The 14,938-nt window shown below is 40.4% G+C and overlaps 2 pseudogenes; both read left to right on the plus strand.

The window, feature by feature from the left end:
- LOC102473785 (interferon alpha-1-like) overlaps positions 1–4,749 on the plus strand; it is a 12,067-nt pseudogene extending 7,318 nt beyond the window's left edge.
- A 5,440-nt stretch (positions 4,750–10,189) lies between these two features.
- LOC102474208 (interferon omega-1-like) lies at positions 10,190–10,769 on the plus strand (annotated as a pseudogene).
- Positions 10,770–14,938: the final 4,169 nt, after the last annotated feature.

Raw genomic sequence — 14,938 nt, forward strand, 5'->3', positions numbered from 1 at the left:
ACACAAAAAAAAAAAAAAAAAAAAAAAAAAAAAAGCCAGGAATAGAAGTGGTCAGGTAGGAAGATTGTATAGAATGCATAGACTTAAAATTGCTTCCTGGCCCTCTCACCCCAAGAGGCGTGGGCTGCTGAGATGCTGTGCTCTGCAGGCTGGGACCACGTTAGAGGCCTGGGTGCCAGTCGTCCAGTCTAGAAGCTGGTACAGTAGCATGTGCCTGTGAAGCCAGGGACTTGGGATGCTGAGGCAGGAAGACTATGGCACAGTGGGACCCTGTCTAAAAAACCAAAGCCAAACAGTAAAACCCAAACTGGTTTTTGCATCTTTCAAGTTTGAAGGGAGAGAAAAGTTGCAAAGGAAACAGAGCTGGAATGACCATATATTAGGAGACAAGAGATGTTGTCGATCAGATCATATTCAATGAATAAAGTTGCTTAGAACAATCCATGAACTCATACCAAATGTGGATTGAAACTTCCTGCTACATCGGCAAACTAGGTTGCATTGGTAGACATAGTGAGATGTGGTTTGGCAGAAATAACTGCAGAAATCACAGTGTAGTAGCATGAGGTGGGACAAGTGGGAGAAGAGAAATTGATGATTATAAATATAGTGAATAATTTAGAGAAGTTTGCCTTTTAAAGTGGAGGAGAGAGGTTGGGGGGATCTGGATTATGGTGTGGATTATTATTTTTTTCTTTCTTGAAATACATGTATTTGTGTCTGGACAGATTTCATGCATCCAATGTATTAGCAAATCATATTAATAGTTTAATATATTTTATTAATTGTGAATCATGACACATTAAATTATTTACAATGGAAACTTATCATTGTTTTCATCAATCCTGGTTGAATGTCAGTAAGCTGCTCTGACCACCCACTACAGAGGGAAAATAGATGGAATCAGTGACCATGGTGAGAACGGGATTGGAAGAATTAATAAGTAGAAGTCATATCTGAATAGGTGGAATTGTAAATAAAAGAACTCTCATTGGCATATGTGAAAAGGTGGAATTGTAAATAAAAGAACTCTCATTGTGTTTTATTCTTTTCTTGTATTTTAATCCAGGGAGAGAAAGCTTTACTTTCATCATATTCAGACTTGGATTTACTTTCCTTTTGCCTCAGCATACCCAAATACAATAACAGCTTTCTTAAAAAAGTTGTCTTGGGGCCATCTGGTGGCATGGGGTTGAGGCAGCTGGTTTCTACGTGGTTGACTGTGCAGTTCAAGTCCTAAGCCTGGTGGCTTGAAAAATGTAGCAGGCATGTGTACATGTGGGCTTAAAGTTCTGATAGGAGAATGGAGGAGAAGGGTTTGTGGCAGGGCCCATATGGGATGGTTTCTCACTCTCTCTGTCTTTCTCTTTCTGGCAAGGGCACGCTCCCTTTAACAAATTAAAAAAACAAAAAGGATAAAATGGAATATAATTTAAAAGCAACGATAACAAAACCTTTGCTAAAAAAATACTACATTAAAAAGAATGAGGACCAGCAGTTGGCTTAATGGCTATGTTGCTGGACTCCCATGGAGTCTACCGCAGTTTGAGTCCTGGACTCAGTGGCTTAAACTCATGCCAAGCGTGTGTGCAGGCATGCCCAAGATCCCAAGAGGAGAATGGAGGAGAAGGGATTGCAGCGTGGCCAACCCCCCTGGGAGGTGATTTCTCACTTTCTGTCTGTCTGTCTCTCTCTTTGTCTGTGTCTTTCTGGCAAGTACACATGCCCTATAGCAAACAAAAACAAAAACAAAAACAAAAACAAAAACAAAACAAAAAAATCTCTCCAAATAAATAAATAAATAAAAGAATGTACAAAAATTTAATGACTCTGAAACTAATAAAAATACAAAGGGGGGACCAGCCAATGGCAAACTACCTACATCACTGACTCCCAGATGGTCAACCATGGTTCGAGTTCTGGACCCGGTGGCTTCAAACTCACACCAGGCACATGGGTGCGCATGCCCAAAATCCTGAGAGAAGACTGGAGGAGAAGGGATTGCAGTGTGATTTCTTGCTTTCTGTCTCTCTGTCTCTCTGGTGAGTGCTGCACCCTGTAGCCAAAATCTCTCTTAAAAAATAATTATTTTATTTAACTTTGTTTATATACTTAAATTTGAACTGAGAAGGATAGAGTGAGAGAAGGAAAGTGAGAAAGTAAGTCACCAGGTCCAGGACTCAAAAATGCAGTCGGTTGGGACCAGCACTTAGCACAATGGCTATGTCGCTGGACTCCCATGTAGTCGACCACAGTTCAAGTCCTGGACCTGGTGGCTTAAACTCCAACCGGGCACATGTGCGAGTGTGCCCAAGATCCTGAAAGGAGAATGGAGGAGAAGGGATTGCAGCGTGGCCATCCCCCCTAGGGGGTGATTTCTTGCTTTCTATCTCTCTGTCTCCCTCTGTCTTTCTGGAGAGCACACACGCCCTATAGCAAAAACCTGTCAAAAAAAAAAAAATGAAGTTGGCCATGTGGGAGTCCAGCGCTCATAACCACCACACCACCTGCTGGCCTCTCAGAACAGGGTCATTTTATCTGGCATCACATGCTAGAACCTCACTGCCCTACATCTTCACTGTGAGACAGAGATTTATTAACCAGGAAACAGGAGGAATGTGCACTAACTGAAAATATTCAGGAGTGATAGCAGTCACTTCAACACAAGCTTCTGATGGAGGGATTGTCCCTGAATCCCTTATGGCCAGCTGACAAAGTTAGAGCAAAGTAAATGTTCAATAGTTTAGTGACTCAACATGGAAATCAACATTTGGCAAAATACATTTCCTTTTACTAGTTAAAATAAAAATGAACACACACACAAAGGAATCATTTACCCAACTCCCCTTCCATACACACACACAGACATACACAGCGTAACTTCCTGCTTTTGTTTTCCGGAGCCTATGGAGATATTTGACACCTCGTTATCTGACTGAAAGAAGAGAACGAGAAGAGGGCGTTCTAACCTGTCCACCTTGGTTGTGCACAGAAGCAGTCTGTGTCTTGGGCAGTTGAATGTTTGGGGGGCAAATGTGATCACCCTCTAATAGAGAGGCACTAAACGTTTAAAGTTGTGAGCTGAGTCTGCTCATGTGAGTTAGTAATGATTAGGTTAGAAGATGGTGGCTGCATGCATGTTGATCCAGTTGCAAGGTTAAAGGTAGGCCATCTAACTAGAAAGGGGAAGTGTTGCTAACTAGGAGGATAAAAGTGTTGCTGATCTTGGAACTAGGATTGACACACCCCCATGCAACTGAGAATTGCTGCTAGTTACTCTGGCAGCAACCACAAGGGTCATTAGGAAAAAATGCTGACAGAGTAGAAAGCTCCTATTATATTCCTGGACATGAGGCCCTGGGGAAGAGCAACCACATGGCCACACTTGAAAGTCTGTAAGAGAAGATGGTGGAAACATTATCCACTAATTAGTGAACATTATCCACTAATAACTGTATCTTGAGGCCTATGCACAATGACACAGTGATTGTGCAATGCTGCAATGCTGAAAGCCACATGGAAGGTCAGGGTTCTGTCCCCAGGCTGACCTGTACACCCCGACTGGTATGTGTGAGTGCCTGTGATCCTAGCTGGTTGGGAAGACTACAAGGGAGGATGGAGATGTGAGAACCTGTTGAGGGTGCTTGCCTTTCCACTCTGTCTCTGTCACCTTCTCATAGACAGGAAGAAATGAACTTTGAAAAAGTTGCAGGGCCTGTCCTGTGGCCTAGTGGTTAAGGGAGCTAGAGCCCACATAGCCAACATAGTTTCAATTTTGGCCCCAGAGGCCTAAAAAACACTATGTGTGTGTTTTTGTGTGTGCACGCATGCCCTAAATCTCGACAGGATGGAAAACTGGAGGAGAAAGGATTACAGCATGACCATGCCACACTAAGGTAAGTTTTCTCCTTCTCTCTTTCTGTCTCTGTCTCTCTCTCTCTCCAGTGAGTGCACTTACCCTTTGACAATGAAAAAAGAGAGAGAGGAAAAAAAAGCATGTATCTTGTGTAATGCTGTGAACCTTGTGCTGATGATAAAATAGTGAATGAGATATTGACCTTTCTCCTAAGAAGTGTTCTAGTCTAACAGATCTAATCAATCCTTTCTCAAACCTAGAGGCTGACATACAAATGAAAGAGGAAAAGAACAGACCGGAGATAAAATTTCATTCTTATCAAGCAAAACACTATTTACACAGAGTTGACCTTCCATATACAAAGACTTTTCTCATTTGACAGACTTTTTTTTTTTTTGGTAGAGATTTTTCGCTATAGGGCTCGTGCACTTGCCAGAAAGACAGAGACAGAGAGACAGAAAGTGAGAAATCAACCCCCGGGGGTGGTTAGTGATGGTTAGCTGAGCAGTATCTCGTCTCTGGGCTCTAACCTACTTCACAGTCTAGGACTGACTAACAGGAAGACTTGCCCCTTCTGGGACAAATAGGAAAATTTCCTTTTTTGTGTGTCTGAAGGACAAAGTGACTTCAGATTCCCCTCCCTCCAGAATACAGTGGATGGCAGCCAGTTCCAGAAAGCCCAGGTTCATTTTCTGTCCTCCATGTCCTCAGATCTTCAACCTGTTCATCACAGAGGCCTCCTCTGCGGCTTGGAGCACAACGCTCTTGACAAACTCTGCACTGGACTTCATTGGCAGCTGGAGGGCCTGGAGACCTGCTTGGCACAGAAACAGGGACCTAAAGAGATGCCTCTAGGAGGCATGGATCATACCCTAGAGATGAAGAGAAGCTAAGGGGAATTCATCTCTACCTGACAGACAAGAAATACATGGTCTGCCTGGGAAACATCCTTCTCTTCATCATCAAATTTGTGAGATAAAGAAGCAAAGAAGGGAACCTAGATTCTCTTTAACTAAGATACTAAGTCATGCTCTCTGTGCCAGGCATTTTAAAGACTAATTTCTTCTTCAACCAATGTAGTGAATTCAATTTTTTTAAGTGGTTAAAATGATTACTTTTTAGAGATTTCTCTACTTAAAAGTTAACTACACCAATGTTCTGGACTTTATGTAGATACATATTTGGAGAGACTTCTGGTTCAACATGTCACCAGTTTGAAAGACATCATGACCATCATAACCACAGCAACCAAATTCTGAGCAAATTGAAAAACATCATAACTCTGTGTAGGTCTATCAAAGAATTGAAATTGCAGGACAAGGCCCCACTCTGAGAAGTGGAGAGAGAAGAGGATGCAGAGAATCGTGGCTTTTCTGGAGAAGTAAAGGAGCAGAAGCCCACAGCTGGAGATGGAATTGATAGGAATATTCAATTGCAATTGAAGAATTGCTAGAGGGTCAATGTGAATGAGATTGAGAATTTTAAACTCTAGGGTGTCCAAACTTAGGGTATTTTCCACATTAAAAAAAAATTATCTTCAGGAGCTCCACCAATTTCTCAGTATATCATAGAAAGATGTCCTGCTATGTCCCGCTTAACAAAGGCCTGCTCTCAAGGAAATGATTTGACCAGAACCTAGCCAGTCTAAGGGGAAGGAAACATCCAACTCCAACCCCCACTATCCTTACATGAAGAGGAAGGGAAATCCAAATCCAGTCTTTCTAACCTTGTTTTACTTAATGGGGTAAGAGGGAAAAAAGAGCAAAGAGAAGCTCATAAAACCATAGCTCAGGGGCACGGGTTCATTAAGAGAACGAGATCTAGTCTCTTTTATTGAATACCCCCATACCGCCCACTACACTAATAGGGTTCCTGTATAATAACAAGATCACAGTGGAAAAGAGCTGCAAGTTTAAGACTTTATTTTAGAGAAAGCCTCTAGAGAAACCCAAAGGAAACAGAGGAAATACACAAAAAGACTCAAGAAGAAATTTTAGCATCCAATAGACTCCTTTAAAAACAAACAACGTGGGATGATCTAATGGTTATATCACTGGGCTCCCACATGGCCAACTGTGGTTTGAATCCAGGACCTGGAGGCTTGAAACTCATGCCAGGCACGTGTGCGTGTGTGCCCAAGATCCTGGGAGGAGAATGGAAGAGAAGGGATTGCGGCATGATTTCTTGCTTTTTGTCTCTCTGTCTCTTTGGTGAGCACATGCTCTCTCTAGCAAAAATCTCTCTTGAAAAAAAAACCATAAAACAAAACTTGCACAGATTTGACACAGGTGGGTATTTGAACACATTTAGGAAGAAATGAGAAGAAGCCTTCCCAGCAGGACAGGTATTAGTAATGTGCACATTTGTCAAATCTAATGGTAAAGACATTTGTCATAATTCATTTATTTAATTAAAACAAGGACCAATCTTCTTGATACATCAATCCTTTTTTTGTTCGTTTTGATATTTTCCCCTCACTCCTCTCTCTTTAGTGGGAGCATCCTACACTCAGTAGGGGCACTCAGAGTTTGGCACCCTTTTTGAAGGATAGAGTCCAAAAAACAAGAAAAGAACATCCTTTATTTTGGATTAAAAATGATAATGCTTTTTATAATTTTTCCAATTAATGATGGAAATGATTCCAGTAGGATAATCTTACTGGCATGTTTAATCCAATCTTGCCATTTTATCTTAAGATTGCCTTCTGGGGGGCCAGCAGGTGGTATGGTGGTAAAGGTGCTGGACGCTCACGTGGCTGACCGCAGTTCGAGTCCCAGACCTGGTGGCTTGCTTTCTCACTTTCCTTCTCTCTCTGTTTCTTTCTGGTGAAAGCATGAACCCTGTGGCAAATTAAAATATGAAATAATAAATAAAATGAAATAAATAGCTTTTTTATTAAAAAAAAAGATTTCCTCCTAGAATGAGAAGGGAATTTACAAAAAAAAAAAAACAAAACTCAAAAGTCAAAAATAAAGAGACTTCCGGGGTCTCTGGAAGATGGGTTAATGAAATTTTAAATAAATTTCATTGTTGAATTCACTCATTAAATATCAGACATTGTTTTCAATTTGTGGAATAATTTATTCCCTTATAACTATTTAAAAGGTCTCTTGTCTACTTTTACTCAGAACTCAAGTCAGTCAGTTCAATTCATTCAAAGAATACTCCCTGTTAGAGTTAAATAACAGATATAAAGTTTTGGGGCTTCAAGTGGAACTCAGAATCCTATGACAACTCACCTGTCTTCCTTTTCTGCTTTTATGGCCTGGCCTGTTCTTGATTCAGAAGTCCCATAGCCACTTTCATACTTCACTTCCTTCAGTGGGCCCTTCCAGACAAGACATGACTGACTTTCTCTAAGATTTTGACCTTGAATCTTTGTTATTTTTAGAATACCAAGCCCTCCAGATGTATATTTTATATTTATATTTCTCCCCCAAAGTGTCATATAAATAAATGAATGAGACCCAAATAGGAATATTGAGACAATTGAATAATATTTACAAAGATCTTAGAATAGTATAGTCAGCATCTAATAAATTATCATTTTTAATATAGTCATTATTATCTGGATTAAGAGCAAAATCTCTTGGGATTATCTAACTCCACTTCCCTTACTTCTAGACTTCTCAGATCAGCCTTTGCATTGCAGAAGATGTAGCATGCTTAGGGGAGGCTAATATCCTTTCTCTTGCCAAAAAAAAAAAGGTTAGTGCTCTAGCAGCAAACGACTGGCTGCCAATCTCCTGTGAGTTGGGTGGTGTGACTCTTCTCTCCTCAAAACTAGTCAGGAGAGGATTGTAAGAAAGCAAAGTCAGGGGTTAGAAAGCTGAGTCTGTCCGCTGACCTAGGACTGGCTCTTCTCTGAGCCCTGGCTGAAGCGGCCTCTGTCCTGGCTCTCTGTGCTTCCACATCAGCGCCATCTTCCCCTCTGTTGCAGTCTTTATTTCCCTAATTTGAGGCATTACATTTTGCTCATGCTTTGCTGTTTTGTCAGATTCGAATGTCACTTCCCTCCTCTCATTTTCATGACATTTGGACTTACAACTGGCTTCTTTTTGCCCACAAACAATTGTCTAATTTTGCTTTCTAAGAAAGTTGAAATGAGAAACAAAAAAGTCTAAACTTGTAACCACTATGGAGAAAATGATATGTTCCCTCTGCCTTTCTTACTTCCCTTTGCTTATGTCATCACGAAATAGGACAGAATGCAGAGGCAGCGAGATGCACCTTGCCCTGCAAACCACTATGTGAAAGCAAGGCACAACAACAAGTGGAAAGTCACAAACAAATAAAGGAAAGAAGGCTCTTTTCCCCAACAGAGTAGCCTAGGCCTCACTGCCCTGCATTGTCAGAGTGAAACAGAGACAGAAGATCAAAGAACCCTAAGAGAGTCACACTAACTGGGTGAATAAATGGTCATTATTTTGTCTAAAACAAGCTTTTGATGAGAGATTTCATCATGGAATGCCCTGTGCACAGCTCAGAAACATAACAAGTATTTACTGGTTTAAGTAAAAGTGTTGATCAGTAAAAACTTTATGTGGCCAAAGGGAAAAAAAATCCACTAGGGAAGATAATATAATTGCAATTGGATACTTCCTCCTCCTGTTTTTTACTACCAGCATTTGAGGACTGTTGACACTTTGGGTACCTGGGCATGTGTGCCAAGTGAAAAGGAGGCCACACGCCTGCACATGTGCCCAGCACGAGTTTTAAGTCACTCGGTCTGAGACCAAAACTACAGTTGACTATGTAGGAGTCCAGCGACGTGGCCATTATACCATCCGCTGGGTCACAGTAAAGGAGTTCTAAAGTCCCCAGGATGTGGCGATCCTGTTCTCAGAGAATGAGTCCAGAAAAGTCTGAGTCAAGGACACTGCCACCCTAGAGGAAGGAGTTACTAGATGTTTTAACCACCTTGTGAGTGAGGTGGAGTGAAGAAATAATATCGTGGAGTTTGAATCTGCACACTAATAAGCACCTAGGGGGGAAAAAAAAAAACAGGATTTTTTGCTAGAGCTATTGGCAAAACCTGAAAAGCATTGCATGGGGGGGATCATCAAAAAGTTCATGGAAAGTGCATATTATGAAGAAACTATGCATAGATTTCAGAACATTTCTGCACCAAAATAAAGTTGTACTTTAATTCCACACACTTGAAGCCTCCTTGTAGACCACCACAAGAAAAAAAGTGAAAAGAAAGACATTGTCTATATTAGTCTGATCTATGGCCTCAGTAAGGCAAAAGCCCATGATTTACATAATATATCAGAGAAGAAAGAGAAACACCAGAGAAGTTTATTCACTAATAATCATCAGCAACTTCTGCAAATTAAACAGTGATCAAAACCCTGTCCTTTGTTCTAAAGAGTTTATTGGTCAAAATGTAAATCCCTGGCTGGCCCTATAGTACAGTGGTTTAGTGCATTGGAAGCAGAACCCTACAGGGCCAACCATGGTTCAAATCCCAGCCCTAGAAGTTCAAAAAGCACTCTGGGCCAGTAAGCATGTGTGCCCCATATCCTGACAGGATGGAGAAATGGAGAAAAAGGATTGTGACTTGAGCACATGCCACTGAGGGAGTGTTTTCTCTCTCTGTTTCTATGATGAGTGCACATACCTTCTGGCAATAAAACAAAACAAAACAAAACTACTTTTTTTAAAAGAATTATTTTACTTATTATTCAATTTGACCAGAAGCAGACACAGAGAGAGAGAGAAAGGGAAAGTGAGAAAGCAAGCTGCCAGGTCTGGAACTCAAATCACGGTCGGCCATGTGGGAGTCCAGCACCTTAACCACCACACAACTTCTGGCCCTAAAAACTTCTTTAATGTAAATCTCTAAAGAAATACAGAAACCCATAGAGCTGAGAAAGTCTCACTTTCAATGTGTAGTGAAGAGCGTAAAAAATGGAGGCTAAGAGCTGGGCTAAAAATTGTTCCTGGAACAGAGAAAGGCAATATGTGTGTATGTGTGTTTGTGTGTGTGTGTGTGGTGTGACTACTTACATATATGCACATCAAACTTTATAAAAAATTGTTTCTCATTTAATCAGTAAATATTCATTTTGTTGAATGAATCTGAAATTTTCTGGGACAATTAAACTCCCATTGCAAAAATAATAGCTTAGGTCAATGTCAACTTCATAGACCCTCTGGAAATTACATAAATAAAATTAAAAAAGGGATGTAAAAGTATGGAGAAATGTTAAGAAAATAAAAATCATGTTCCCTTTTTAAAAGCCATACAGAGAAAGAATAAACACAGAGAACCAGGTTCACGGTTCACCCACACCCAGCTCAGCCAGGACAGCAGCATCCTCACCTGCCATGGCCCTCCTGCTCCCTCTCCTGCCAGCCCTGGTGCTGTGCAGTTTTGGCCCTCTGGGGTCTCTGGGCTGTGACCTGCCTCAGAACCCTGGCCAGCTTAGCAGAAAGACCTTGGTGCTTCTGGGACAAATGAGGAGGATCTCCCTCGTCTTGTGTCTGAAGGACAGAAGAGACTTTGGCTTTCCCCGGCACGTGGTGGAGGGCAGGCAGTTGCAGGAGGCCCAGGCCGTGTCAGTCCTCCACGAGATGCTGCAGCAGACCTTCAACCTCTTCGTCTCAGAGGCCTCTTCTGCCGCCTGGAACACGACCCTCCTGGACCAACTGCACTCTGGACTTGAGCTGGAAGATCTGGAGGACGGCTTGGTGCAGGGGGTGGTAGAGGAACCATCTGCCCTGGCCCCTGAGAGCCCCCCACTGGCCTTGGAGGGGGTACTTCCAGGGCCTCCAGCTCTACCTGAAGGAGAACTACAGTGACTATGCCTGGGAAGTCGTCAAAGTGGAAATCCTGAGATCTTTGTTTGCATCAACCAAGTTGTACGAAAGGTTAAGAAGGGAGGATGGAGGCCTGGGCCCATCCTGAAGTGATCCTCACCGAGTAATGTGCCACGTCACCTTGCACATGGGTCTCTGGACATTTGTTTATTTATTTATATTTATTTATTTATTCTTGTGTCTTATATTTTATAATATTTATACTTTTCATATCACAGAAATATGCCTTTACATTGCATTAAAATTTGAAGACATATTCACCTTTCATATTATTAAATATTTTGTTATTTATTAAATTTGCATGATTCAGAGCTTCTCAAATTTGTTTTTTTCTGAAACCAAAATCAAAATGTTGGTTTCCTAAATCAAGTTGAGGATTGAATGGTAGTATTTATTTATAATTTATTCTTTTATTTGTGTTGTATGGGTAAAGTGAGTATCAAAGTGGCAGATTTTGGAATTGCTGTTAAATCTCTGTAAATAAAGCAGCAGTTCCTGCTCCATTGGACTTTCATTTTATAGTGGGGATCTGGTGGGTGGGGGCATATGAAAGCTGTACTGGTTTCACTTACATGGAAGGCTATAAGGAGAAGTAAAAGAACATGATGTTCTCACACCAGAAGCTTTAGGTACAAATGATGCTGGGAAGGAAACAAAGACATTAGATGTCCTGGCTAAGGTGCTTGGGAGACATGGAAGTGCAGAAGTTTTATTGGCAGTTGGAGATGTGGGTATATGGGCAAGCTGGTGGTGTGGTGGTTAAGGCAACTGGATCTTACCACAGCCCTTTTCATGGTTCAACTCCCAAACTCAGTGGTCTGAGAAACACTCTGGAAACATGTGTATGCATGTCCCAAATCCTGAGATGAAAATGGGGAAAGGACTGTAAGCATGGCCATCCCTCCCCACAACCCAGAGGTTGGGGGGCTTTCTCAATTTCCCTCTTTTTTTCTCTCTCTCTCTGTCCCTCTCTGGAGAGTGCATACACCCTATAGTAAACTTAGAAGAACAGTAATATGGGTTTAGAAGGAACAGAAGCCATGTATTAATCTTGGATCCTTCATTGCATGTGCCCCAACGTGGGAATGGATATGGTCACTTATACATAAAGAGGACAATGCGATGAGAACCTAAACTTTTTTCTGCATCTGGCCTAAAAACCATTAGAAGGAGGACAGGGAAGGACAGTCAGCAAAGGCACTGAGGCGGAGTGGCCAGCACAGTTGGAGGGATAAGGGATGGGGAGAGAAGCAAAGAAGAGTAGCAGAAGATAGCCAATGACAGTGGTGTTTTCAGAACAAGTGAAGACAGAGGTATCCCAGTGCACCTCAGCATAGATGCCATTGGTGACTTTACCAGAATCTGGTGCAGTGAAATTAATGGGACAGAAAACATACGAGATAGATTGAAAAGGAAATACAGGAGGGGAATTAGAAATACTGTTTGGGGGAAGCTATTGCTGAGTGGAAGAATAAAATAAAGAGCACCTGAAGGAGAATGTTGATTATTATCTCTTGCATTTTTTTCCCTCATTAAACTTTGTTTTAATGGGTTTCAGAATTCTGTGACAGATTTTTTTTTTTTTACATTTAATTACTGTAATCTTTACGGCATTCAAAATGAATTTTGCTGCCCTGAATACACTGCATATCAGTCCAGTCAAATTATTGTCATATACATTATTATCAGCAAACAGTTTTCTGTTTTTCTGTCTGTTAAATGTTTTGCTTTTTTATATCCCTTGATTCCCTTTCCCTCCTATTGTCCGCCCTTCTCCCACACTGTCTTTAGTTTTCTATTATTATTTTTAATTTAGAGAAAAGCCATTTTAACTTTAATGAACCAAAATCAAAAAAAGCTAAGAGAGAATCAGCAGTTAGCGTAATGGCTATGTCACTGGACTCCCACGTAGTTGACCGCGGTTCGCGTCCCGGACCCGGTGGCTTAAAATTCACGCTGGGCGTGTGTGCGTGCGTGCCCAAGATCCCAAGAGGAGAATGGAGGAGAAGGGATTGCGGCGTGACCATCCCCCCTGGGGGGTGATTTCTCGCTTTCTGTCTCTATGTCTCTCTCTGTCTGGCGAGTGCACGTGCCCTTTAGCGAAAACTTCTCAAAAAAAAAAAAAGCTAAGAAAAATTTGCTTAAGACTGAAAGCCAGGAAATAGGTTAAGATTCTATCCAAACAGTAGGTAGATACTAAAAACACATGCACAAAAAAACAAATATAGACAGCTAAAATCTAGTAACGATTGCACTATAGTTTTCTTCTGAAACTTTTTTTTTTCCTCTTCATTTCCCGTTTTACCAAAGAGAAGCATAAACTAACTTATTTGCAAAAAAATAAGTTTACTCTCAATTTGGTCTGTTATTTGCACACAGTCCAAAAAGAATACTAATTGATTTAGTTGGGTTTGCTTCAACCTTTTACAAGGAACTTCAGATTAAACTCTTTAAAAAGCCTCCCAAAACTACTGAGCCAAGTCAGGAACTCACCATCTGACTGTGACTTTAAGTACCTGTACTTGGAAGTTTTGGGGCCTGTCAGAAGGTGACATTCTTTACTTGCCTGCCAGGCAGAACTGTTTATGGTACCAGGTGATATTTCCAAGAGCTTCTGTTGGCTTTCTTGAGATCAATCTTAGTTCCTTAGCTTTCTGGTCATATCTTCAGACATGTCATTCAAGTCAAAGCCCTGGCAATAACCAATAACCAGTGTTTCCAATTTCTGATGTAAGGCAACAGGTATTATTGAAATTGTGCTAATAACCATACTGCCACGACATAAGAATACTCATAAATACTTTCCAATTTTGGAGGGGTCATGAAGAGAGAAGAGCTTATGTTTCAATTCTGTCAAAAAATTTTTAATTACCTTATTTATTTTAATTAATTATTTTATTTTATTTTGACCAGAGAAGGACAGAGAGAGAGAGAAAGAGGGAGAGTGAGAAAGCAAGCCTCCAGGTCTGGGACTTGAACTATGGTTAGCCATGTGAGAGTCCAGCACCTTTAACCACCACATCGCCTGCCAGCTCCCCCCAAAAAATTTTTTAACAAACTTCTGGAGCTATCAACAGCTCAAAAGAAAACAAAAATCCTTAAATCTGGAAAACAAAACATAGAAAAAAATCAGTAATGCTTTAGTCAAAAGTCAAAAATTCTATTTCCCCCGTTCAGTCTCAAGTAATTAATCTCTGTTCTGTTGAGTTTGCAGTGTTACTGTGGGTCAATCTTTCCATTTAAATCCTGGAAGTTCAGAAATATAGTCTCAAAGTTATCAAAAACCTATACTCAAGAGTACTTAACAGAGTCTTTTCATTAAGTTCCTTTAAAGAGGCAATTGTGAATTGTAGCTGATTACAAAATGTTTTAGAAGGAGCATTTGAATAAAGCAATTAACTATGGACAACGAAACTTAAAATTGGCATGATTTTATCATAACCCAAAATTGACAAATTTGATCATTTCTGTGACAAACAACATTAGAATTATTTAGCATTATAAGTATGAGTAATAACATACTAATACATAACAGATATTTAAGAATCTCATACAATTTTGGAACACCCATTGATATAAACTTCTATACACAGAGAGCTCAACACCATTTCATATTTAACAATGTTTCACACATAATTTCATCATGTCAGAAAGTCTAATCTTTTTTTAATTATGGCAATATTCAGCACTTTTTTCTTTTTAGCAAAAGTACATGAAAAGTAAATATATTTTAAAAAGATAAGCACCAGATTTAACCTGAAACTCGATTTTTGTAAAAGTGATTCCAAAGCATTCCTCTTCAACAAAATGCCAAGAATTTAACATTGGCACGAATATCAATGGATCCTGAAACCAAACATTTGAGAACTGTTGATGTTGATAATATTGGCAAGTCCCTACCTGGCTGGTTAATTGGAAATGAAAATTGTGGGTTTATAACAATATTAATCTTTTTCATTTTATTGATTGTCTTATTAAAGTTTCTGAAAAACACATTTTTCCTGGTCATGATGTAATTACAGATTACATTTGGAGTGAAGTCCGTTGAAAAAGGATGGGAATAGGAAGTTCATAAGGACACAGAAAAGGAGGAAGAACTCGATTCAAAATCAATATGCTCCACATTATAAAATGAGTAGTAATCTCACGAAAGCTCCTAATTACACCAGAAAATTGGGCCGAGCAGCCTAGAGAGTCCCCCTGAAACTTGGCAACCACAGTGGAAAAGCCTGTGCCCAGAGTAAGGGATCAGAAACT

Source organism: Tupaia chinensis, unplaced genomic scaffold (assembly GCF_000334495.1).
Source record: "Tupaia chinensis unplaced genomic scaffold, TupChi_1.0 Scaffold143585_1, whole genome shotgun sequence".
NCBI lineage: Eukaryota > Metazoa > Chordata > Mammalia > Scandentia > Tupaiidae > Tupaia > Tupaia belangeri.